We start from the raw sequence: 25,546 nt of genomic DNA on the forward strand, positions 1-25,546 counted from the left end.
CAAGGCATTCTTCAATTATGTGGAGAACAAAAGGATGACAGGAGTGAAGATAGGACCAATTAGAGATAAAGGTGGGAAGATGTGCCTGGAGGCTGTGGAAGTGAGCGAGGTCCTCAATGAATACTTCTCTTCAGTATTCACCAATGAGAGGGAACTTGATGATGGTGAGGACAATATGAGTGAGGTGGATGTTCTGGAGCATGTTGATGTTAAGGGAGAGGAGGTGTTGGAGTTGTTAAAATACATTAGGACGGTAAGTCCCTGGGGCCTGACGGAATATTCCCCAGGCTGCTCCACGAGGCAAGGGAAGAGATTGCTGAGCCTCTTGCTAGGATCTTTATGTCCTCATTGTCCACAGGAATAGTACCGGAGGATTGGAGGGAGGCGAATGTTGTCTCCTTCTTCAAAAAAGGTAGTAGGGATAGTCCGGGTAATTATAGATCAATGAGCCTTACATCTGTGGTAGGAAAACTGTTGGAAAAGATTTTTAGAGATAGGATCTCTGGGCATTTAGAGAATTATGGTCTGATCAGGGACAGTCAGCATGGCTTTGTGAAGGGGAGATCGTGTCTAACAAGCCTGATAGAGTTCTTTGAAGAGATGACCAGGCATGTAGATGAGGGTAGTGCAGTGGATGTGATCTATATGGATTTTAGTAAGGCATTTGACAAGTTTCCTCACAGTAGGCTTATTCAGAAAGTCAGAAGGTATGGGATCCAGGGACGTTTGGTCAGGAGGATTCAGAATTGGCTTGCCTGCAGAAAGCAGAGGGTCGTGGTGGAGGGAGTACATTCAGAATGGAGAGTTGTGACTAGTGGTGTCCCACAAGGATCAGTTCTGGGACCTCTACTTTTCGTGATTTTTATTAACGACCTGGATGTGGGGGTAGAAGGGTGGTTTCGCAAGTTTGCAGATGACACAAAAGTTGGTGGTGTTGTGGATAGTGTAGTGGATTGTCGCATATTGCAGAGAGATATTGATAGGATGCAGAAGTGGGCTGAGAAGTGGCAGATGGAGTTCAACCCGGAGAAGTGTGAGGTGGTACACTTTGGAAGGAAAAACTCCAAGGCAGAGTACAAAGTAAATGGCAGGATACTTGGAAGTGTGGAGGAGCAGGGGGATCTGGGGGTACATGTCTACAGATCCCTGAAAGTTGCCTCACAGGTAGATAGGGTAGTTAAGAAAGCTTATGGGGTGTTAGCTTTCGTAAGTTGAGGGATATAGTTTAAGAGTCGTGAGATAATGATGCAGCTCTATAAAACTCTGGTTAGGCCACACTTGGAGTACTGTGTCCAGTTCTGGTCGCCTCACTATAGGAAGGTTGTGGAAGCATTGGAAAGGGTACAGAGGAGATTTACCAGGATGCTGCCTGGTTTAGAGAGTATGCATTATGATCAGAGATTAAGGGAGCTAGGGCTTTACTCTCTGGAGAGGAGGAGGATGAGAGGAGACATGATAGAGGTATACAAGATAATCAGAGGAATAGATAGAGTGGACAGCCAGTGCTTCCTCCTCAGGGCACCACTGCTCAAAACAAGAGGACATGGCTTTAAGGTAAGGGGTGGGAAGTTCAAGGTGGATATTAGAGGAAGCTTTTTTACTCAGAGAGTGGTTGGTGCGTGGGATACACTGCCTGAGTCGATGGTAGAGGCAGATACACTCGTGTAATTTAAGGGACTACTGGACAGGTATATGGAGGAATTTAAGGTGGGGTGTTATGTGGGAGGCTGGGTTTAAGGGTCGGCACAACATTGTGGGCTGAAGGGCCTGTACTGTGCTGTACTGTTCTATGTTCTATTAACTGGTTCCCTGGTATGATCAGATGGGCTCTGGACCTCATGATTTACCTCGTTACGGCATTGTCTCCCTACACTGCACTTTCTCTGTCACTGTTACACTTTACTCTGCTATTGATTTACCGAGTACTACCTCACTGTGCGCCATGTAATGATCTGATCTGAATGAACAGTATGCAAGACAAGTTTTTCACTGTCCCTCAGATTATGGGACAATAATACACAAATCCCAATTCCAAAGAGGCTGCTGGTGCTGAAACCTGGAATGAAAGAACCACAATGCTGGAGGAACTCATAATTCAGGCAGAACCTAGGGAGGGAGATTGAGAGTTGACCTTTCAAATGGGGACACTCAGCGCATTCTGTCTGTACTGAGTCCACGCAACAACAATTCCACACTCCAGCTTTTCTCCAGAGCCTGGCAAACAGTTCTCAGTCAAATACCTCCCAGTTCGCTCTTGAACATTAATATTATTAAAATGTATACACAGAGTACACTGTTAGTGAGTGGCAAGACCCTTAACAGTGCAAATGAGCAGAAGGATCTTGGAGCCCAAGTCCAAAGCTCCCTTGAAGGGGGCCGGATATGTTAATAGGGTGGAAAAGAAGGCTTACGGCTTATTTGCCTTAATTATTCAAAGTAATCAGTTCAAGAGTTGCGAAGTTGCATTACAGTTTTATATAATTATTTAGTTTGCATCTGATATTGCATTCAGTTCTGTTCAGCCCATTATAAGAAGGATGGTGAGCTTTTGGAAAAAGGTGCAGAAGAGGTCCATTTTACCACCTCATTCTTTCAAAGTTTCTACCCCCAATGCCAACTCTGACTGATGGTGGGATCAGAACCAGAAATGGCATCAGTATCAGAATCAGGTTTAATATCACCGGCATATGTTGTGAAATTTGTTTACTTAAGTGGTAACAATACAATGCAATACATGATAATTTAGAAAAAAATAAATAAGTAGATCAATTACAGTAAGTACAAAGTTTGTATATATGTATATTAAATAGTTAAATTAGAAATCGTGCAAAAACATAAATAATATTTAAAAGGTGAGATAGGGTTCATGGGTATGATATCGATTTAGAAATTGGATGGCAGAGAGGAAGAAGCATTCCCTGAGTCACTGAGAGTACCTCCTTCCGGGGGTACAGTACTACGGGAGCGTCGCTCCGGCACCTCTGTTAAAAAAAAGTCAAAATAAACAAGCGGGGATTTTAACAGCGGCCGCATATTAAATAGAGGGAATTTTACGGAACCGTGTGTTGGGGAGAGTGGTTGGCGACTGGTGGGTAACGTACCACTAGTAACATTAGGATCGGATATTTGATCGTTTTTGGTGAAATCCTGGAGCAGTGACTGTAATTTATTTCGGTACTGTATTTGTGAATTTGGTCCTCGCCCGACCCGTTGTTTTCCCAGCATGCCCTGCTGTAGCCTCCCGCCATTTCGCAGAGCCTGAGCCTCTCTCTCCAGCCGAGGGCGGCTGTAGGCGAGTGGGAGCGTTCTTCCGCCCTCTCCAACGGGTACCATTGGATTCCTCTTAGGAGCTATATTAGGCAAGGAGTGAACATCGAAACCTAAGGTTAAAAGTAAAAAATAATGAATGAAAAAAAATCACTGCTCGCTCATCTTCGGCCTGATTTTGATGAAATGCTCAAGGTAATCATCCCAAATCCTCTTCTACACCTGGATAAAGTGAATTTAGTTTTTTTTTTACAAGCCAAATGGGGAAAAAAGAACATTTCTAGGCTATAAGCTATTTTTACGTCATTTCAACTGTTATTAATAACGGATCAACCCCTTGGCCCAGCTCCACCAACTATAGTTGATTGGAAAGAGGATCTTTTTCTCTTTGTGCTGATAGGAAAAAGAGTAATTTAGTGAGACAATGAACGAGACGAAACGCATTTTCAAACCTCCCAGATGGTTGCTTTCCTTCCCTGTTAACATTTGTCACTTCCAAGATATGATAATTTTTATTCGTATAGATACAATAATAATTTATGTAAAGATTCAAGCTTCTTTAACGTTTTATACATTTAAAGACTAAACAGGACCTGTATTGGCCTAACTCTGTAATACCCCACGTGTGAGGATATTGTGAGTATCGACACGCACAGATCCACTTCCTGTCCAACCATTTTTGCGAGAGAAACGGTACGAGGTAGAGTTGCCAACCTACCGCTTTTGATACTAATATTCACCAATATTCGTAGCTTTAGCAATAGTTCATTAGATGTTCTTTTTTCATGCTTGATTACTTGGTTCCAATTTAGGTGGTTAAAAGTTTAAAAAGCTTATTTGCTTTATTTCAACAACACACATCAAAGTTGCTGGTGAACGCAGCAGGCCAGGCAGCATCGGTAGGAAGAAGTGCAGTCGATGTTTCAGGCCAAGACCCTTCGTCAGGACTGGCGAAGGGTCTCGGCCTGAAACGTCGACTGTACCTCTTCCTAGAGATGCTGCCTGGCCTGCTGCGTTCACCAGCAACTTTGATGTGTGTTGCTTGAATTTCCAGCATCTGCAGAATTCCTGTTGTTTGCTTTATTTCAGTTATTTTTATACCTGCTTAGGAACACTGCTAAGCGCTGCGTGCCCTGCTGTCTGCGCTGACTCAGTAAGGCTACATCTGTGGTGGTCGGTGGATTAGTCGCTAATACAAAAGTTGATTTTTCTCACTAGCAACCCTATGGCTTCTAAACAAACAATGTTAACTTTCTTTCGTAAACAAGCTGAGTGTAATAAAAATAACGTACAAGAGACTGATAACATTTATGATAATTAGTGAGTGTAACCGTGCAACACTTTGTCAAGTTATTAAATTAAGTATTATATGTTTTATTGTACCAGTTATACACTGAAATGTAGTGATAGGCTATAATCTTGTTAATGCCTTAACTATCACTATATTTATGTGGAGCTCTGGAATTCATATATTTCTTTCATCTTGGTTTAGTGCTTGACATTATAAGAAGCCCTATTCATATACTGTATATGCCACACCCAATTTGTGTACCTGCTCATTGCATGAATGGGCAAGGAAGTTGCCCAGTACGTGAAATCAGCAGGTACACAAATTGGGTGTGACATACGAGGGGTGATTGATAATTTTGTGGCCTAAGGTGGAAGGAGTCAATTTTAGAAAACCTAGCAATTTTCAGTTATCTGAAACAGAAATACCACAAAAGTTATTAACTTCAAACTTTCTGCATAATCACTCAAAGAGTTGAACTGCACATGCATGTAACGAGAGCTGTATAACCTTAGGCCACGAACTTATCAATCACCCCTCTTACAGCTCCGGCACCAAAAAAATTGGAACTGCATTCCGCCTCCTTCCCAGTGGTAACAATGAGAAGAGGGCATGTCTTGGGTGATGGAGGTCCTTAATGATGGACACTGCCTTTCTGAGACACCACTCCTTGAAGATGTCTTGGATATTGTGGAGGCTGGTGCCCTAGATGGAGCTGACTAATTTTACATCTTTCTGTAACTCCTTTCAATCCTGTGCAGTAGCCACCCACTCCACATGCACCCCCCCCATGCCAGACAGTGGTGCAGCCTTTCAGAATGCTTTCCACAGTACATCTGTAGAAATCTTCAAGTGTTTTGGTGACAAAACAAATTTTCTCAAACTCCTAATGAGCTCTTCTACATTCCGGAGAGTAAAACCCTGGACAGTGCAACCACTCCTTGCAACTCGGGCCCCGAAGTTAAGATGACGTCCAGGTAATTTTTTTTTGCATGCTTTCTAATTATAAACATCTATAACAAAGTGGCCAATTCTCGACAAAATATTCCAAGTGCAGCCTCGCCATCGACTTCTACAACTGAAACATAAGTTCCTGACTCATATCCTCAAAGCCCTGAATGATGGTCAGCATGCTAAAAAATCTTCTTCAATATGCTGCTTTCAATGAGCTACACCCTCATACTCCCAGCCATCATACCCCCTTTTCTAGAATTTGATTCCGCTGTAATAAGACATAACGGTCCCTTAGTATCATCAGATGGATTCTGGACTTAAGACCACAAGATATAGGAGCAGAAGTAGGTTATTCGGCTCATCGAGTCTGCTCCACCATTCAATCATGGGCTGATCCAATTCTCACAGTCATCCCCATTCCTCTGCTTTCTCCCCATACCCTTTGATGCCCTAGCTAATCAAGAAACTGTCTATCTCTGCTTTAAATACACCCAATAACATGGCCTTCGCAGTTGCTCGTGGAAACAAATTCCACAGATCTACCACCCTCTGACTAAAGTAATTTCTCCACATCTCAGTTCTAAAAGGACATCCTTCAAACCTGAAGTCTTGCCCTCTTGTCCTAGAATCCCCTGCCATGGGAAATAACTTTGCCCTATCTAATCTGTTCAGGCCTTTTAGCATTCGGAATGTTTCTATGAGATCCCCCATCATTCTCCGAACTCCAGAGAATACAGCCCAAGAGCTGTCAGACGTTCTTCATATGGTAACCCTTTCATTCCTGGAATCATTCTTGTGAATCTTCTCTGAACCCTTTCCAATGTCAGTATATCCTTTCTAAAATAAGGAGCCCAAAATTGCACACAATACTCCAAGTGTGGTCTAACAAGTGCCTTACAGAGCCTCAACATCACATTCCTGCTCTTATATTCTATACCTCTAGAAATGAATGCCAACATTGTATTCGCCTTCTTCACCACTGACTCAACCTGGAGGTTAACCTTTAGGGTACCTTGCACAAGGACTTCTAAGTCCCTTTGCAGCTCAGCATTTTGAATTCTCTCCCCATCTAAATAATAGCCTGCCCATTTATTTCTTCCACCAAAGTGCATGACCATACACTTTCGCACATTGTATTTCATTTGCCACTTCTTTGCCCATTCCTCTAAACTATCTAAGCCTCTCTGCAGGCTGTCTGATTTCTGAACACAACCGCTCCTACACCTATCTTTGTATCATTGGCAAATTTAGCTACAAACCATTAATACAGTAGTCCAAATTATTGACATAAATCATAAAAAGCAGCGGTCCCAACACTGACCCCTGTGGAACTCCACTGGTAGCCAGCAGCCAGTCAGAATAGGATCCCTTTATTCCCACTCTCTTGTTTTCTGCCGACCAGCCAGTGCTCCATCCAGTCTAGTAACTTCCCTGTGATTTCATGGGCTCTTATCTTGCTAAGCAGTCTCATGTGTGGCACCTTGTCAAAGGCCTTCTGAAAATCCAAGTAGACCACGTCTACTACATCTCCTTTGTCTACCCTGCTTGTAATTTCCTCAAAGAATTGCAGTAGGTTTGTCAGGCAGGATTTTCCTTTCAGGAAACCATGCTGGCTTTGGCCTATCTTGTCATGTGCCTTTGGGTACTCCATAATCTCATCCCTAACAATCTGTTCCAACAACTTCCCTACCACTGATGTCAAGCTAACAGGTCTATAGTTTCCTTTCTGCTGCCTTCCACCCTTCTTAAATAGCGGAATAACATTTGCAGTTTTCCAGTCATCTGGTACAATGCCAGAATCTATCGATTCTGAAAGATCATTAATGCCTCTGCAGTCTCTCCAGCTATTTCCTTCAGAACTCAAGGGTGCATTCCATCAGGTCCAGGAGATTTATCCACCCTCAGACCATTAAGAACCTGAGCACCTTCTCAGTTGCAATTTTCACTGCACAAACTTCACATCTCCCTGACACTCTTGAATGTCTGGTATACTGCAGATGTCTTCAGTTCCGCTGCCATCTGTGCACCTCTCATTACAGTATTTCCAGTGTCATTTTGTATTGGTCCTATATCTACCCTCAACTCTATTTTACCCTTCATATACTTAAAAAGCTTTTAGTATCATCTTTGATATTAGTCACCAGTTTCCTCTTATTGTTCATCTTCTCCTTCCAAAGGACCTTCTTAGTTTCCTTTTGAAAGTTTTTGAAAGCTCTCCAATCCTCTGTCTTTCCAGTAGCTCTGGCTTCCTTGAATACTCTCTTTTGCTTTTACTTTGGCTGTGACTTCACTTGTCGGCCACAGTAGTGTCCTTCTCCTTGAAAATTTCCTCTTCTTTGGAATATATCTCTCTTGCACTACCCTCATTTTTCGCAGAAACTCCGGCCATTGCTGCTCTGCTCTCTTTCCTGCAAATGTCCCTTTCCAGTCAACTTTGGCCTGCTCCCCTCTCATGCCATTGTAAATTCCTTTATTCCACTGAAATACCGACAAATTGGATTTTATTTTTTCCCTGTCAAATTTCAATGTGAACTTGATCATATTGTTATCACTGTGCCCTAAGGATTCTTTAACCTTAAGCTCTCTTGTCACCTCCACAACATCCAATCCAGCATAGCCAATCCCCTAGTGGGCTCAACACCAAGTTGTTCTGAAAAGCCATCCCATAGATGTTCTACAAATTCTCTCTCTTGAGGTCCAGTACTGACCTGGTTTTCCCAATCCACTTTCATGTTAAAATTCCCAATGATTATCATGATATTGCCCTTTTGACATGTCTTTTGTATCTCCTGCTGTAATCTGTAATCCACATCCCGGCTGCTGTTTGGAGGCCTGTATACAATTGCCATTAGGGCCCTTTCACCCTTGCTGTTTCTTAACTCAACCCATTGACACTCTACACTGGTTGTCGCCAACCTTTTTAAGCCCAAAATCCCCTACCTCAGCCTTGGTGAAAGGCAAGATTGACCTACTAAATCGTTTAGTCACACGCATGCGCACCAGGCAGAATAGACCTGGAAGTAAAACCCCGCAACCCAGAAACAATCTCTCTTTACAAACGGCTTTCCGTAGCGGGAGTATTGCTATATTACCATTATCTTAATTACTATTACTTATTTTTATAATGTTCACATTACAACACCTTTAATTCTATGTTTCATTATTTAATTTTATTTCAACATGAAAAATAAATGAATAAAAATTGTTGCACTCAGTGTGATGACTGGGGCTGAATACTTTCTGCTAGTTCCCTGAAATTTGGCTCATAACTACATACAGCCAGTCTGAGACAGTATGTGATGTGTCTGTCAGTAAGACAGCTCCTGTACTTCGATTTCATAATTTTCATCTGTTGCAGCACAGTACCCTCGCAAACCTCCTGACAGACTGAATGTTGAATCTGCCAAATTTTTCAGGTGTTTTGTATTGGTAAGCTGTTACTGAGACACTAGTATGTTTCAGAGGTACACAAGATAATGACACCACTGTTTTTTGTTTCCCAGTTATTTACATTTGGGGACTGTTGGAATTTAAAGGGGAAGAAGTGAGTAATGTGAACATTATAAAGATAAGTTAATACAAATTAGAATAATGGTAATATAGCAATACTCCCGCTACGCGGCTACGGAAAGCTGTTTGTAAAGAGAGGTTGCTTCCGGGTTGTGGGGTTTTACTTCCGGTCTTTTCTACCGCGGTGTATGGCGGGGGAGATATACACACATGCACACTGGGCAGAAAGAACGGAACTAAAACCCTGCAACCCGGAAACAATCTCTCTTTACAAACAGCTTTCAGTAGCTGGAGTATTGCTATATTACCATCATCCTAATTAGTATTACTTATTTTTATAATGTTCACATTACAACAGTATTTGTGTATTTATTTATTTTTCATTTTTTTGGGAACTACTGGGAAAGTCTCAAAGATTGACCGGTCGATTGCGATCAACCAGTTGGCAACCACTACTCTACACCTTGCAATCCTATGTCATCTCTTTCCAATGATTTAATATTTCTTATACACAGAGCCACACCACCCCCTCTGCCTACTAACCTATCTTTCCAATATACCGTACATCCTTGGACGTTAAGCTCCCAATGACAGCCATCCTTTAGCCAAGTTTCAGTGATGGCCACAACGTCATATTTGCTAATGTTGAGCTGAATTTCAAGATTGTCCATTTTATTCCTTATGCTGCGAACATTCAAGTACAACACAACCTACTTTGCATGTTATTTTCTGCCTGAATTGCACTTTCTCTGTAACTGTAACACTTCATTCCCCATTCTGTTATTGTTCCTCCTTTGCACTAACTGATTGAATTGATGTGATGAAATGATCTGTATGGATGGCAGATAAAACGTAGTTTTTCACTGTACCTCAGTACATGTGACAATACTAAACCTGTGCCTTCGTCGCTGCCACTGCTACTGTGTGATCCAGAATCTCCGGAGGAGAAAGCCCCGAGTCCTTGGCTTTGCTTGTTGCTCGGCAGCCAGGCGGAGTCGATGTGCTTGGCAGAGATGTTGCTCGGTGCTCAGTGTCGGAGGGCTGGTCGGAGGCTCGAAGTTTTCGGACGGACTCAGAGTCAGCGGTGGTCGGGTGCTTCCAATGCATCGGCCGTTGTCGGCGCCTGAAGGTTTATGGCAGGGAGAGTTTCTCCCTTTTGCCACCTGCTATCAGGACTATCAGGTGTCGATCGGAACTTTGAGAATTTTTTTTACCATGCCCATGGTCTGCTCTTTATCAAATTATGGTATTGCTTTGCACTGCTGTAACTATATGTTATAATTATGTGGTCTTGTCAGTGTTAGTCTTTGGTTTGTCCTGGTTTTTTTTTTGTGATATCACTCTGGAGGAACATTGTATCATTTCTTAATGCATGCATTTCTAAATGACAATAAACGAGGGCTGAGTGTCCTCATAATCTAATCTAAAAAAAATTTACCCATTTTAAAGTTTGTTCCCTGCTTTAAGGCATTGGTGCTGAGAAGTCTGTGGTCATTCAGGACAAGTTCAGCATTGTTGCCACAGAAAGGGAGACAGTGGTTATTCCATGCAGGCATAATTCCACGAGTAAGATATGGTTGTACCATTGGGTCAAGGGTGCCCAAAATGGAATAGAAATGACCGATGAAACTGAGGAGTACAGGGGCCGCTTCTTCAGACCTGAAGAGTTTGATCCCTCCCTTAACATGAACAATGTTTTCATGCGACTGAAGTACGTGCGGCTGAGTGATTCTGGGATGTACTTTATACTTTATTCTTTATTGTCGCCAAACAATTGGTACCAGAGCGTACAATCATGGCAGCGATATTTGATTCTGCTCTTTGTGCTCCCTGGAGTACAAATCGATAGTAAATATTAAAAATTTAAATTATAAATCATAAGTAGAAAATAGAAAAGTGAAAGTAAGGTACTGCAAAAAAACTGAGAGGCAGGTCCAGATATTTGGAGGGTACGGCCCAGATCCGGGTCAGGATCTTTTCAGCAGTCTTATCACAGTTGGAAAGAAGCTGTTCCCAAATCTGGCCATGCGAGTCTTCAAGCTCCATACCAGGTTGTGATGCACCCCAGAAGAATGCTTTCTACAGTGCATCTATAAAAATGAGTGAGGGTTTTAGGGGACAGGCCAAATTTCCTTAGCTTCCTCAGGAAGTAAAGGCGCTGGTGGGACTTCTTGGCAGTGGACTCTGTTTGGTTGGACCAAGTCAGGTCATTTGTGATATTGACCCCGAGGAACTTAAAGCTTTTGACCTGTTCCACTTGCGCACCACCGATGTAAATGGGGTCGTGTGGTCCGCTACTCCTTCTGAAGTCAACAACCAACTCCTTAATCTTGCTGACATTGAGGGATAGGTTATTGTCTTCGCACCATGCCACCATGTTCTTAATTTCCTCTCTGTACTCAAACTCATCATTACCTGAGATACGACCTACAATTGTTGTGTCATCTGCAAACTTATATATTGAGTTCGATGGAAACTTGGCTACACAATCATGGGTGTACAGTGAGTACAGCAGGGGGCTGAGTGCACAGTCTTGTGGGGCACCGGTGCTCAGAGTGATTGTAGAGGAGAGCTTGTCCCCTATTTTTACAGTCTGGGTCCTGTCTGTGAGGAAGTTAAAGATCCAGCTGCAGATCTGAGTGCTAAGGCCCAGGTTCCGGAGCTTAGGAATCAGTTTATTTGGAATGATGGTATTAAAGGCAGAGCTGTAGTCAATGAAAAGGAGCCTTACTTATGCAAGTTGAAGACAATGGAATGGGAAATATATGGGGCGGGGATGTTTCTCACGGTGAGAAGTAAGGCAGCCTTCAAGTATCTGCTTGTTCGTGCGAATCAGACCCACCACCCAAACACAGTCTGGTCAAGGCTGGAAAATGATGGAAACACTCAGAAGATCAGTCAGCCACTGCAGTGAGAGAAGCAGTTCAATGTTTAGGTCAGCGACCCATCCTCAGAGCAGGGAAAGAGGGTAAAAAAGAAAAATGAAGAATGTTGTAAACAACTTTTTTTGCCCAGTTCTGAGGAAAGATCTTCCACTTCAAGCATTAACTCTGTTTCACTTCCTGCAGATGCTGCCTCCCATGCTGAGTATTTCCAATTTTAACCTCAGATTTCCAACATCTGCAGGCTTTTAATTTTCATTGTTAGAATTTCATCTGCAGAAGAATAAGAAACAAGACTCAGCACTGAAAAAAGGAGGTGGGGGGGATGAGGTCACAAATCAAACCTCCCCTCCAAGGACTCTGTCTGCTGACTTCTTGCAGCCTCAGTAAAGCTGCCAACATCATCAAAGACCCCACCCACCCAGGACATTCTCTCCTTTCCTCTCTCCCATTGGGCAGAAGATACAGAAGCCTGAGAGCACACACCACCAGGCACAAGGACAGCTTCTATCCCACTGTTATGAGACTATTAAGTGGTTCCCTGATACGATCTTGACCTCACAATTTACCTTGTCGTGACATTGCATCTTATTGTCTTCCTGCTCTGCCTTTTCTCTGTAGCTGTTACACTTCATTCTGCTATTGTTTTACCTAGTGCTATCTCATTGTGTCATGTAATGATTGGATCTCAATGAACAGTATGCAAGACAAGTTTTTCACTGTACCTCAGATTATGGGACAATAATAAACCAATACCAAATCCAAAGAGGCTGCAGGTGCCGGAATGTGGAGTGAACGAAAGACAATGCTGGAGGAACTTGTAAGTCAGGCAGAATCTAGGGAGGGAGATTGAGAGCTGACCTTTCAAAAGGGGACACTTGCCTCATTCTGTCTGTGCGGAGTCCATGCAACAGCAATTCCACTCTCCAGCTTTTCTTCAGAGCCTCACAAACGCTTCCCAGTCAATTGCTTCCCAGTTCCCTTTTAAACACTAAAATTATTCAGATGCATACATTCATGCATGCTGTTAGTGGCAAGACCCTTAACAGTGTTGATGAGCAGAAGGATCTTCGGGTTCCAAGTCCAAAACTCTCTGATAGTGGCCACATTGGTTGATAGGGAGGAAAAGAAGGTACATGGCAAATTTGCCTTTATTATTAAAAAAAAATGAGTTCGAGTTTGGAAGTTACAGTGTAGCTTTATATAATTATTTAGTTTCCATCTGGTGCATTGCATGCAGTTCTCATCATCCCATATTGGAAGGATGATGAGATTTTGGAGAAGGTGCAGAAGAGGGCTTCCAGAATTCTGTCTGAAATAGACGGCAGGTGCTTTAAGGAAAGATTGGACAAACGTGTGCTGTTTTCTCTGGAGAGGCAGAAACTGAACAGAGACCTAGAACATAGAACATAGCCCTCTATTTTTCTAAGCTCCCTGTATCTATCTAAGAGTCCCTTAAAAGACCCTATTGTGTCTGCAATTATCACCATCACTGGTAGTGCATTCCATACACCCACCACTCTCTGTGTGAGAAACTTAGCTCTGACAACCCCCAGTACCTACTTCCAAGCACCTCTCATGATAGCCATTTCAGCCCTGGGGAAAAAAAGCCACTGACTATCCACACTATCAATGCCTCTCATCATCTTATACACCTCTATCAGGTCACCTCTCATCCTCCATCGCTCCAAGGAGAAAAGGTCACGTTCACTCAACCTATTCTCATAAGGTGCACAATCCAATCCAGACAACATCCTTGTAAATCTCCTCTGCAGTCTCTCTATAGTATCCACATACTTCCCGTAGTGAGGTGACCAGAACTGAGCACAGTCTTCCAAGTGGGGTCTGACCAATGTCTTATATACTGTAGTTGTAACATTACCTCACACTTTTGAACTCAATCCCACGGTTGATGAAGGTCATCACACCATACACCTTCTTAACAACACCATCAACCTGCGCAGCAGCTTTGGGTGTCCTTTGGATCTCTGTGATCCAGCATACTGCCAAGAGTCTTACCATTAATTTTACATTCTGTCTTCAAATTTAACCTACTAAGATGAACCACTTCACACTTACCTGGGTTGAAATCCATCTGCCATTTCACAGCCAGTTCGGTATCCTATCGATGTCCCGCTGTAATCTCTGACAACCCTCCAGACTATCCACAACACCTCCAACTTTTGTGTCATCAGCAACTTACTAACCCACATTTCTACTTACTTATTCAGGTCATTTATAAAAATCTCAAAGGGAGGGGTGTCCCAGAACAGGTCCCTGCAGAACACCACATCATTGACCTCCATGGAGAATACAAACCATCTACAGCCTTTACCTTCTGTGGGCAAGCCAATTCTCAACCCTCAATGCAAAGTCTCCTTGGATCTGATGTCTTCTTACTTTCTAAATGAGCCTTGCACGGGGAACCTTATCAAATGCCTTACTGAAATCCATATACAGTACATCCACTACTCTCCCGTCATCAATGTATTTTGTTACATCCACGAAGAGTTCGATCAGGCTTGTAAGGCGTGACCTGCCCTTGACAAAGCCATGCTGACTATCCCTAATCAGATTGTCTCTCCAAATGCTCATAAATCCTGTTTCTCAGAATCTTCTCCAACAACTTGCCCACTGCTGAAGTAAGACTCACCAGTCTATAATTTCCTGTGTTATCTCTACTCCCTTTCTTGAACAGGGGAACAACATTTGCAACCCTCTAATCCTCTAGTGCTTCTCCCATTCCTATTAGTGATGCAAAGATCATCACCAGAGGCTCAGCAATCTCCTTCCTTACTGTCCACAATAGCCTGGGGTATATTTCGTCTGGTTTCGGCGACTTATCTAACTTAATACTTGACAGAAGCTCCAAGACATCCTCTTCCTTAATGCCTATATGCTCAAGCAGTTCAGTCTGCTGTAAGTCATCCCTACGATTGTCAAGGTTCTTCCACTGGTGAATACTGAAGCAAAGTTTTCATTAAGTACCTCCGCTTCCGCCTCCGACTCCATGTGTAGGTTTCCACTATCGCACCTGATTGGTCCTATTCCCACATGGCTCACCCTCTTGCTCTTCACATACTTGTAAAGTGCCTTGGGGTTTTCCTTAATCCTTCTTGCTCAGGCCTTCTCATGGCTCCTTCTAGCTCTCTTAATTTCATTCTTAAGCTCCTTTCTAGCAACCTTGTAATTTTCTAGAGCTTTAACAGTACCCTGTTTCTTGAACCTTTTGTAAACCTTTCTTTTCTTATCTAATTTTCCTTTGTACACCATGGTTCCTTAACCCCACCATCCTTTCCCTGACTCAATGGAACATAGCTATGCAGAATGCCATGCAAATTTTCCCTGAACATTTGCCACATTCCTGCCATGCACTTCCCTGAAAACATCTGCTCCCAAGCTCCTGCCTAATAGCATCATATCTCCCCTTATCCCAATTCAATGTTTCCCCAAATTGTGTGCTCCTACCCCTCCAGTGCTATGGTAAAGGAGATAGATTTGCGATCACTACCTCCAAAATACTCTCCCACTGAGAGATCTGACACCTGACCAGGTACATTTCCCAATACCAGATCAAGTATAGCCTCTCCTCTGGTTGATGCATCTACATATTGCATCAGGAAACCTTCCTGAACACACCAAACAAACTTCTACCCCATCCAAACCCCTTGCTCTAAGGAGATGCCAGTCAATGTTAGGAAAGTTAAAATCACCCACACAGCAACATTATTATTATTGCACCATTACAGAATCTGCCTCCCTGTCTGCTCCGTGATGTCTCTGTTACTACTGAGGAAGGGCCTACTAAAGCACCCAGTAGAGTTATTGCCCTCTTTCTGTTTCTGACTTCCCCCACACTGACTGTGTGGAGAATCCCTCCAAGACTTCCTCCTTTACTGCAGCCGTGACACTATCTCTGATTAGTAATGTCACACCCCCACCTCTTTTGCCTCTGTCCCTGTTCGTTTTGAATCATCTAAAGCCCGACGCTCTCAGCAGCCATTCCTGCCACTGAGATAGCCAAGTCTCTGTAATGCCCACAATGTCATAGTTCCATGTATTGACCAACTCCCGAAGTTTATCCACCTTATTTATGATATTCCTTCCATTAAAATAGGCACATCTCAAACCATCTGGCTGAGTGCATCTTTGCTCTATCATCTGCCTGTCCTTCTGCAGAAACACCCTGCAAACTGTCTTGACTTATACACCAACTGCCCCATCCGCTGCCTTTTCACTTTAGTTCCCACCCCCCCGCAAATCTCGTTTAAACCCACCCCAACAGCACATGCAAACTTTCCTCCCAAGATATCGGTTCCCCTCCAGTTCAGATGCAAGCCATCCCACTTGAACAGGTCACCCCTTCCCCAGAAAGATTCCAATGATCTAAGAACTTGAAACTCTACTCCCTGTACCATATCCTCAGCCAATCATTCTTCTGCACTGTCTTCCTGTCCCTCCCTCGCTCGTGGCACAGGGAGTAATCCAGAGGACGTTGGAAGTCCTGCCCTTCAGCCTCCTTCCTAACTTCTTAATCTTATTGCACAGGAACTCCACCACTCTCCCGCCTATGTCATTGGTACCAGTACAATGGAACCAGCCCTCTGGCTTCTAACCTTCCCCTTTCAGAATATTCTGCAACCACTCAGAGACATCCAGGACCCTAGCAACCGGAAGACAACACACCATCTTGGTGTCTCTTTTGCTGACACAGAGTCTCCTATCTATCACCCTAACTATCAAGTCCCCGATGATTATTGCTTCGCCTGACTTCACCCTACTCTTCTGAGGCTCAGAGCTGACCACAGTCCTATTGGTCTGGCTGCTGCTGCCTTGCCCAGGTAGGTCATCCCCCTCAGCAGTATCCAAAGGGGTATACCTGTTGCTGAGGTAATGGCCACAGGAGGACCCTGCACTGATTTCTTTCTCTCTTTATCTTTTCGGTGTTCACCCATCCACTCCCTGAATTCTGCACTCTGGGTGTAACTCAATAGTCTTATCTATCAGTTTGCCTCCCTCCGGATAATCCTTAGTTCATCCACCTCCAGTTCCAGCTCTTTAATTTGGTCTTTCATGAACTGGAGTTGGCTGCACTTCCCATGGGTGTAGACATCAGGCAGACTATCAGGTTCCATGAATTCCCACATCCTGCAAGAGCAACATTCCACTGCAATATCTGCCATCCTGCCTCCACTGGACTATGGGCAGATATGGACCAAATCAGCAATAACGAAAGGAAAAAATCTACCCTTCCTCCCTGTTTCTTTGGCCTCAGCCTCTTCTTGTTCCACTCTGACAATGGCCACTTCAAAGATGGCCTCTCCGCTGGACCCGATCTCTCCTTTATGGTTTAAAAATAAGAAAAATCCCCTCACAAGGAGAAGGAACTCATCACGTTTGGTGGTGCTCTGCCTGCCTTCCACTACTGCCGATGCCTCCGATACTTCCCGCTCCTGCGCACTGGCTACGGTTTTCAAGAAAAATCCCCCACAAGGAGAAAGAACTCACCACGTTTGGTGGTGCTCCGCCTGCCTTCCGCTGCCGCTGAAACCTCTGACTTGATAGAGGTTTATAGTTTATTAGAGACATAGACAGAGGAGACAGTTGATATCATTGTCACAGGGAAAAATGTCCAATTCCAGAGGGCGTGAATTTAAGGTGAGAGGGGGAATGTTCAAAGGAGAAGTATGGGCAAGTGTTTTTCATAGACAGATACAATCAGGCATTCAACAGGCTCTTAAACAGGCACATGGATGTGCAGGAAATGAGGGATACGGACATTATGTTGGGATGGGTTAGTTTAATTGGACATCTGGTCACCAATTAGTTTGGCACAACATTGTTTACCGAAGTGCCCATCCCTGTACAGTACTGTTTTTTAACATAGTAACTACTGAACTTTCCAGTCCATAGCCCAATCAAACTCTTTGTTAAAATATTTCTGCTCATGTTTTACCACCTTATTCTTCCAAAGTTTCTACCCCAATGCCAACTCTGACTGATGGCAGGATCAGAACCAGAAACGGAATCAGTATCAGAATCGGGTTTAATATCACCGGCAAATGTTGTGAAATGTGTTAACTTAAGCAGCAATACAATGCAATACATGGTAATGTAGAAAAGATAAGAAATAAGTAGATAATTACAGTAAGTATAAATGTACTTTCTCACAGACAGGACCCAGGCTGTAAAAATAGGGGACAAGCTCTCCTCTACAATCACTCTGAGCACCGGTGCCCCACAAGGCTGTGTACTCAGACCCCTGCTGTACTCACTGTACACCCATGATTGTGTAGCCAAGTTTCCATCAAACTCAATATATAAGTTTGCTGATGACACCACAATTGTGGGCCGTTTCTCGGGTAATAGAAACATAGAAAATAGGTGCAGGAGTAGGCCATTCGGCCCTTCGAGCTTGCACCGCCATTTATTATGATCATGGCTGATCATCCAACTCAGAACCCCGCCCCAGCCTTCCCTCCATACCCCCTGACTCCCGTAGCCACAAGGGCCATATCTAACTCCCTCTTAAATATAGCCAATGAACTGGCCTCAACTGTTTCCTGTGGCAGAGAATTCCACAGATTCACCACTCTCTGTGTGAAGAAGTTTTTCCTAATCTCGGTCCCAAAAGGCTTCCCCTCTATCCTCAAACTGTGGCCCCTTGTTCTGGACTTCCCCAACATCGGGAACAATCTTCCTGCATCTAGCCTGTCCAATCCCTTTAGGATCTTATACGTTTCAATCAGATCCCCCCTCAATCTTCTAAATTCCAATGAGTACAAGCCCAGTTCATCCAGTCTTTCATCATATGAAAGTCCTGCCATCCCAGGAATCAATCTGGTGAACCTTCTTTGTACTCCCTCTATGGCAAGGATGTCTTTCCTCAGATTAGGGGACCAAAACTGCACACAATACTCCAGGTGTGGTCTCACCAAGGCCTTGTACAACTGCAGTAGTACCTCCCTGCTCCTGTACTCGAATCCTCTCGCTATAAATGCCAGCATACCATTCGCCTTTTTCACCGCCTGCTGTACCTGCATGCCCACTTTCAATGACTGGTGTATAATGACACCCAGGTCTCGTTGCACCTCCCCTTTTCCTAATCGGCCACCATTCAGATAATAATCTGTTTTCCTATTTTTGCCACCAAAATGGATAACTTCACATTTATCCACATTAAATTGCGTCTGCCATGAATTTGCCCACTCACCCAACCTATCCAAGTCACCCTGCATCCTCTTAGCATCCTCCTCACAGCTAACACTGCCACCCAGCTTCGTGTCATCCGCAAACTTGGAGATGCTGCATTTAATTCCCTCATCCAAGTCATTAATATATATTGTAAACAACTGGGGTCCCAGCACTGAGCCTTGCGGTACCCCACTAGTCACCGCCTGCCATTCTGAAAAGGTCCCGTTTATTCCCACTCTTTGCTTCCTGTCTGCTAACCAACTCTCCACCCACACCAATACCTTACCCCCAATACCGTGTGCTTTAAGTTTGCACACTAATCTCCTGTGTGGGACCTTATCAAAAGCCTTCTGAAAATCCAAATATACCACATCCACTGGTTCTCCCCTATCCACTCTACTAGTTACATCCTCAAAAAATTCTATGAGATTCGTCAGACATGATTTTCCTTTCACAAATCCATGCTGACTTTGTCCGATCATTTCACCGCTTTCCAAATGTGCTGTTATCACATCCTTGATAACTGACTCCAGCAGTTTCCCCACCACCGACGTTAGGCTAACCGATCTATAATTCCCCGGTTTCTCTCTCCCTCTTTTTTAAAAAATGGAGTTACATTAGCCACCCTCCAATCCTCAGGAACTAGTCCAGAATCTAACGAGTTTTGAAAAATTATCACTAATGCATCCACTATTTCTTGGGCTACTTCCTTAAGCACTCTGGGATGCAGACCATCTGGCCCTGGGGATTTATCTGCCTTCAATCCCTTCAATTTGCCTAACACCACTTCCCTACTAACATGTATTTCGCTCAGTTCCTCCATCTCACTGGACCCTCTGTCCCCTACTATTTCTGGAAGATTATTTATGTACTCCTTAGTGAAGGCAGAACCAAAGTAATTATTCAATTGGTCTGCCATGTCCTTGCTCCCCATAATCAATTCACCTGTTTCTGTCTGCAGGGGACCAAATTTGTCTTTATCAGTCTTTTCCTTTTTACATATCTATGAAAGCTTTTACAGTCCATGTTTATGTTTCCTGCCAGTTTTCTCTCATAATCTTTTTTCCCCTTCCTAATTAAGCCCTTTGTCCTCCTCTGCTGAACTCTAAATTTCTCCCAGTCCTCAGGTGAGCCACTTCCTCTGGCTAATTTGTATGCTTCTTCTTTGGAATTGATACTATCCCTAATTTCTCTTGTCAGCCACGGGTGCACTACCTTCCTTGATTTATTCTTTTGCCAAACTGGGATGAACAATTGTTGTAGTTCATCCATGCAACCTTTAAATGCTTGCCATTGCATATCCACCGTCAATCCTTTAAGTGTCATTTGCCAGTCTATCTTAGCTAGTTCACGTCTCATACCTTCAAAGTTACCCTTCTTTAAGTTCAGAACCTTTGTTTCTGAATTAATTATGTCACTCTCCATCTAAATGAAGAATTCCACCATATTATGGTCACTCTTACCCAAGGGGCCTCTCACAACAAAATTGCTAATTAACCCTTCCTCATTGCTCAAAACCCAGTCCAGAATAGCCTGCTCTCTAGTTGGTTCCTCGACATGTTGGTTCAAAAAACCATCCCGCATACATTCCAAGAAATCCTCTTCCTCAGCACCTTTACCAATTTGGTTCACCCAATCTACATGTAGATTGAAGTCACCCATTATAACTGCTGTTCCTTTATTGCACACATTTCTAATTTCCTGTTTAATACCATCTCCGACCTCACTACTATTGTTAGGTGGCCTGTACACAACTCCCACCAGCGACTTCTGCCCCTTAGTGTTACGCAGCTCTACCCATATCGATTCCACATCTTCCCGGCTTATGTCCTTCCTTTCTATTGCGTTAATCTCTTCTTTAACCAGCAACGCCACCCCACCTCCCTTCCCTTCATGTCTATCCCTCCTGAATATTGAATATCCCTGAACGTTGAGCTCCCATCCCTGGTCACCCTGGAGCCATGTCTCTGTGATCCCAACTATATCATAATCATTAATAAGAATCTGCACTTTCAATTCATCCACCTTATTACGAATGCTCCTTGCATTGACACACAAAGCCTTCAGGCGCTCTTTTACAACTCTCTTAGCCCTTATACAATTGTGCTGAAAAGTGGCCCTTTTTAATGCTTGCCCTGGATTTGTCAGCTTGCCACTTTTACTTTTCTCCAGAGTACTTTTTGCTTCTACCCTCACTTTACACCCCTCTGTCTCTCTGCACTGGTTCCCATCCCCCTGTAGTGAACTAACCTCCTCACGCCTAGCCTCTTTAATTTGATTCCCACCCCCTAACCATTCTAGTTTAAAGTCACCTCAGTAGCCCCCGCTAATCTCCCTGCCAGGATATTGGTCCCCCTAGGATTCAAGTGCAACCCGTCCTTTTTGTACAGGTCCCGCCTGCGCCAAAAGAGGTCCCAATGATCCAAAAACTTGAATCCCTGCCCCCTGCTCCAATCCCTCAGCCACGCATTTATCCTCCACCTCATTCCATTCCTACTCTCACTGTCGCGTGGCACAGGCAGTAATCCCGAGATGATGATGAGTTTGAGTACAGAGAGGAAATTAAGAACCTGGTGGCATTGTGCGAAGACAATTACCTATCCCTCAATGTCAGCAAGATGAAGGAATTGGTTTTTGACTTCAGAAGATGTAGCAGACCGCACAACCTTATTTACATCGGTTGTGCGCAAGTGGAACAGGTCAAAAGCTTAAGTTCCTCAGGGTCAATATCACAAATGACCTGACTTGGTCCAACCAAGCAAAGTCCACTGCCAAGAAGGCCCACCAGTGCCTTTACTTCCTTATAAAACTGAAGAAATTTGGCCTGTCCCCTAAAACCCTCACTAATTTTTATAGATGCACTGTAGAAAGCATTCTTCTAGGGTGCATCACAACCTTGTATGGAAGTTGTCCTAAGTCTGGAAGAAGCTGCAGAAGATTGTGAACACCGCCCAGCACATCACACAAACCAATCTTCTGTCCTTGGACTCACTTTACACCGCACGCTGTCGGAGCAGTGCTGCCAGGATAATCAAGGACACGACCCACCCAGCCAATACACTTTTCGTCCCTCTTCCCTCCGGGAGATGGCTCAGGAGCTTGAAGACTTGTATGGCCAGATTTGGGAACAGCTTCTTCCCAAATGTGTTAAGACTGCTGAACGGATCCTGACCCGGATCTGGGTCGTACCCTCCAAATATCCGGACCTGCCTCGGTTTTTTTGCACTACCTTACTTACCCTTTTCTATTTTCTATTTGTGATTTATAATTTAAATTTTTAATATTTACTATTGATTTGTACTCCAGGGAGCGCGAAGCGCAGAATCAAATATTGCTGTGATGATTGTATGCTCTAGTATCAATTGTTTGGCGACAACGAAGTAAAGTAAATGTATATTAAAAACTTAATTTAAAAATCATGCAGAAACAGAAATAATTTAAAAAATGTGAGGCAGTGTTCATAGGTTCAAAGTCCATTGAGAAATTAGATGGCAGAGGGAAGAAGCTGTTCCTGAATCGCTGAGTCTTAGGTGATGGGGGTCCTTAATGATGGATGCCGCCTTTCTGAGGCACCACTGCTTGAAGATGTCTTAGATACTGTGGAGGCTGGTACCCAAGATGGAGCTGACTAATTTTACATATTTGTGTAGCTTCTTTCAATTGTGTGCAATAGCACCCCACCAACTCCCCCCCCCCATACCAGTCAGTGATGCAGCCTGTCAAAATGCTCCCCGCAGTACATCTATATAAGGTTTCAAGTGTTTTAAGTCACAAAACAACGATCCTCAAACTCCTAATGAAATACAACCGCTGTCTTGCCTTCTTTATTACTGCATCATTGTGTTGGGGCCAGGTGAGATCCTCAGAGATATTGACAGCCAGGAACTTGAACCTGCTTACTCTCTTCACTTCCGATCCTTCTATATGGATTGGTTTATGTTCTGTCATCTTACCCTTTCTGAAGTCTGCCAGGTTACCCACCATGTGGGGAAATTCTGTCTCCCTCCTTTTGCCTTTGAACTGGGCAGCTACTTTCAGATGGGCCTCGAAGTGCTGAGCAGTAAATTCCCGGTTTGAGATCATCCATTTCTCTCCTTGAAGAATGCCAGCAGGATATTTGGGCAAGTTGTTGCTTCCATTGTGAATGACACAAGTTCACTCGAGCTTGTATGGATGATGTTCCCCATTCTCATTTGCTACCCACTTCATTTCCACTCCCCCCCACCCCCCCCCCCCCCCCAATCTCCATACCAACACCTGTATCCTCAGCCTCCTCACTGTCAGGGTCAGCTCAAATGCAAGCTAGAGGAACATCATCATCTTCTACTTCCCCCTGGGTTGTCCACAAGCTGACAGTGTGAACTTTGAATTCTTCAACTTCCTGCAAACTGCTCCCCCTCTGACCCTTTTCCCCTCCTCCTGATCTACTCCGTTATCCCTACAAACAAAAGACGACAAACTGCACAATAATGAAATGCTGAGACCTGAGTTCTAAAACTCCAACATCTGCAGTACTTTGTCACATCTACCTGCCACCTCCCAACCTCCATCACTACCTCCACCTTCCTTCCCCCTTCCGCCTATCACCTCCTCCTCACCTGGATCCACCTGCACTTGCTCTACCCCTTCCCCATTACCTTTTTGTTTCTGGCCACATCTCTTCAGTCTTTCAGTCCAGGCAACTGGAAATTTCTCCCCCCACAGCTGCTGCCTGGCCCTCTGAGTTCCTCCAGCATCTGGTGTGTTCTTCATTAGTATGGGAAAACTCTGGTTCCAAAATCACAGTGGTGGAAGGCAGAATATGTCAGTCTCTGCTTGAATATACTCTGCAACTCAGCCTCTATAGCCATCCTAAGGCTCTCCAGCCTATGGAGCCATCTATCCAAATAGCCAGCTGCTTTGTTGAGACTGGACCCCACGCCCCTAGGACAATGCTCCCTGACAGGGGAAGATATTCCATGCATCTCAGAGAGAGACTGATGGTTGCTCACTGAAATCTCAATTTTCTGAGAATCCTGAAGAGAGCTGGACATCAATACTCACAACCTTCCATAACACACAACGATGAAGCATGTTAGGATGAGAATGGAATCGGGTTTAATATCACTGGCAGATGTCATGAAATGTGTTTTTTACAGCTGCAGCAATACATAATAATAAAATCTATAAATTACTATAAGAGTTTATATACAAACTCTTTAAGCAACTTTTTCCCGTCCTGTGCAGTGGCCGCTCGGTGTCAGGCAGTGCTGCAATCAGTTAGTACATCTGTAGAAATCTACAAATCTGCAAGTAATTTTGGCATACCAAATCTCCAAAAACTCAAAATGCAATAGAGCCTATGTTGTACCATCTTTGTAATTGGATCAATATACGGGGCCCAGGATAGATCCACAGGGATGGTGACACCCAAGAGCTGCTCACCATTTCCACTTCTGATGAGGACTGGGGTGTGTTCCCTTGGCCTCTCCTTCATGAAGTACATAATCAGTTTCTAGGTATTCATGTTGAGTTCAAGGTTGTTGTTGCAACACCACTCAACGAGCTGGTCTTTCTCACTCCTGTACACCTCCTCATCACCATCTAAAATGTTGCCAAGAATAATTGTGACGACAGCAAATTTATAAATAGCATTTCAGCTGTGCCTAGCCACACAATAGTCAGTGTAGAGATAGTAGAACAGTGGGCCAAGCATGCATCCTTGAGGTACACCAGTGTTGATCGTCAACGAGGCGGTGATGTTATTTCCAACCCGCACAGACTCTGGTCTCCCAGTGAGGATGGCAAGAATAGAGTTGCAGAGGGACGTTTAGAAGCCCAGGTTATGGAACATGTTTGGATGCACATTAGAGAGCATCCTAACATGCTGGATTGCTGTGTGGTACGGAAACTCACAGTGATGGATAGGACGACTCTACAGCAGGTAGTTAAATAAGACCATAAGGTATAGGTGCAGAATTAGGCCATTTGGCCTGATTTGGAAGAGTCTGTTCCGTTATTTCATCATGTCTGATCCATTCTCCTCTCAACCCCAATCTCCTGCCTTCTCTCTGTGTCTCTTCATGCCCTGACCAATCAAGAACCTCTGCCTCAAGTATACATGAACACTTGGCCTCCACAGCTGTCTGTGGCAAGATATTCCAGAGATTAACCACTCAATGGCTAAAGAAACTGCTCCTCACCTCCTTTCTAAAAGGACGCCCCTCTGTTCCGAGGCTGTGTCCTCTGGTCTTAGACTCGTCCTCCATAGGAACATCCTCCCCACATCCACTCTATCAAGGCCTTTCACTATTCGATAGGCTTCAATGAGGTCACCCCTTGTTCTGAATTCCAGCAAATACAGACCCAGAGTCATCAAACACTCTTCATATGACAAGCCAATGAAGAGCTTGTTATATGAGCCCTTCAAAATGCAGAACACATCCTCGGTATCGGCTTATCCACCATCAAG

Source organism: Mobula birostris, chromosome 5 (genome assembly GCF_030028105.1).
Source record: "Mobula birostris isolate sMobBir1 chromosome 5, sMobBir1.hap1, whole genome shotgun sequence".
Classification (NCBI taxonomy): Eukaryota; Metazoa; Chordata; class Chondrichthyes; order Myliobatiformes; family Myliobatidae; genus Mobula; species Mobula birostris.